Raw genomic sequence first — 2,599 nt, forward strand, 5'->3', positions numbered from 1 at the left:
ATTGGAATTAACTATTCTTTTTTTTTTCTCTTTAACATGTGCACTTTTATTTGAACTGGTCTTAAGTCAGTGTACAGGTAAAGCTCCTCCCCTCCCCCAAGTACTGGCACCAATCTCATAAAACTCGCAGGGAGACTATGAAGTCTTGTCTTCATTCACATCTATGTTGGGGGCAGGGAGGGAATTTAGGGGGCCATTCAATATGGCTGACAATTAAAAAAAACGGAACAAGTATTAAGGCGGAAGATACAAAAAGTTTTTTTAAAGGATTACATTAATTTACATGTAAAGCAATACTAGTACCTTCCCCCTCCCCCCATCCCCATCTGGATTTGTTACTTAGCTCATTACAGAGCTAATTTCTCTGTAACAATGCATTATACAATATTTGGAATGACTATTAAAAAAAAAACATAAATGTACAATCAAGAGTCCTGAAGACGCACTGTAGAACTTTGGGGATGTTTGCCTCCAACATACTTAGACTGCTCATCACCTTCATCGTTCCAGTTTTTAAATCCTAAGTCAAGTGCCAAAAAAACCAAACCAAACCAAAACAAACAAACAAACAAAAACAAATAAAACCATGCCAATCTCATCTCTTTTTTTGGGCAATTATCATGTCACACCCTTTTGACAAAAAAAAAAAAAAATCAAAAAACACACAGTCCATTTAGAAGCATTTGCAGTGGACAGTGGAGGGCCCAGATTCATCATACTCCTGTTTGCTGATCCACATCGGCTGGAAGGTGGAAAGAGACGCCAGGATGGAGCCTCCAATCCAGACAGAGTATTTGCGCTCAGGTGGGGCAATGATCTTGATTTTCATTATGCTGGGAGCTAGGGCTGTAATCTCCTTCTGCAATCCTGTCGGCAATGCCTGGGTACATGGTGGTACCACCAGACAATACGGTATTGGCATACAAATCCTTACGGATGTCAACATCACACTTCATGATTGAGTCGAAGGTAGCTTCGTGGATTCCACAGGATTCCACACCTAAGAAAGATGGCTGGAAAAGAGCTTCTGGGCACTGGAACCTCTCGTTGCCAATGGTGATACCTGACCATCAGGGAGCTCATAGCTCTTTTCTAGAGAGGAGCTAGATGCAGCAGTAGCCATCTCCTGCTCAAAGTCTAGGGGGACATAACACAGCTTCTCCTTGATGTCATGCACGATTTCCCTCTCAGCTGTGGTAGTGAAACTGTACCCTCTCTCGGGTCAGGATCTTCATGAGGTAGTCCGTCAGATCACGGCCAGCCAGATCCAGACGGAGAATGGTGTGGGGAAGGGTATAACCTTCATAGATGGGCACAGTGTGGGTCACACCATCACCGGAGTCCATCACAATACCAGTGGTACAACCAGAGGCATACAGGGACAGAACAGCCTGGATGGCAACGTACATGGCTGGGGTGTTGAAGGTCTCAAACATAATCTGAGTCATCTTCTCTCTGTTGGCTTTGGGGTTCAGGGGGGCTTCTGTGAGCAGCACAGGGTGCTCTTCAGGGGCCACACGGAGCTCATTGTAGAAAGTATGATGCCAGATCTTCTCCATGTCATCCCAGTTGGTGACAATACCATGTTCGATGGGGTACTTCAGGGTCAGAACACCTTTCTTGCTCTGAGCCTCATCCCCCACGTAGCTGTCTTTCTGGCCCATACACACCATCACACCCTGATGTCTGGGGCGCCCAACAATGGAGGGGAAGATGGCCCGAGGGGCATCGTCTCCGGCCAAGCCAGCTTTGCACATGCCAGAGCCATTGTCAACAATGAGAGCAGCAATGTCATCATCCATGGCGAACTTGGAAGTGGCAAGTTTAAACCCTTAAGAGAGAGAGGAGGTGGTGCCGCACTTGGAGGCAGGGGAGGGCGAGTGCACGCTGGGTGGGAGAGCTCACAGCTTCCGGAATTAACTATTCTTTAAATGTCTGATAGAATTCAAGTGTAAATCCATCTGGCCCTGGAGATTTTTTCCTAGGGAGTTCATTGATGGCTTGTTCAATTTCTTTTTCTGAGATCGGGTTATTTAAGTATTCAACTTCCTCTATTGTCAATCTGGGCAATTTATATTTTTTAAAATAAACATCCATCTCATTTAGATTGTCAAATTTATGGGCACACATTTGTGCAAAGTAGTTTCTAATTATTGTTTTAATTTCTTCCTCATTGGAGGTAAGTTCATCCTTTTCATTTTTGATATTGGTAATTTGGTTTCTTCTTTCTTTTTTTTAAATCAAATTGACCAAAGGTTTATTTTTTATTGGGGTTTTCATAAAACCAACTCATAGTTTTATTTATTAGTTCAATAGTTTTCTTAATTTCAGTTTTATTAATCTCTCCTTTGGTTTTCAGTATTTCTAATTTGATATTTACTTGGGGATTTTCAATTGGTTCTTTTTCTAACATTTTCATGCACTCCTATTTCGTTGATCTCTTTCTGTACTTTAGTCACATAGGTATTCAATGATATAAAACTTCCCCTAAGAACTGCTTTTGCAGTGTCCCATAAGTTTTGGTAGGTTGTCTCATTTTTGTTGTTATCTTGAATGAAGTTGTTGATTGTTTCTATCATTTGTTGTTTAACTCACTCAT

At 42.1% G+C, this 2,599-nt stretch overlaps 1 pseudogene; it reads right to left on the reverse strand.

Annotated features, from left to right (window-relative positions):
• Nucleotides 1-568: 568 nt before the first annotated feature.
• LOC140500863 (actin, cytoplasmic 1 pseudogene) lies at nt 569-1,896 on the reverse strand (annotated as a pseudogene).
• Nucleotides 1,897-2,599: the final 703 nt, after the last annotated feature.

Source organism: Notamacropus eugenii, chromosome 4 (assembly GCF_028372415.1).
Source record: "Notamacropus eugenii isolate mMacEug1 chromosome 4, mMacEug1.pri_v2, whole genome shotgun sequence".
In the NCBI taxonomy this organism is placed as follows: Eukaryota; Metazoa; Chordata; class Mammalia; order Diprotodontia; family Macropodidae; genus Notamacropus; species Notamacropus eugenii.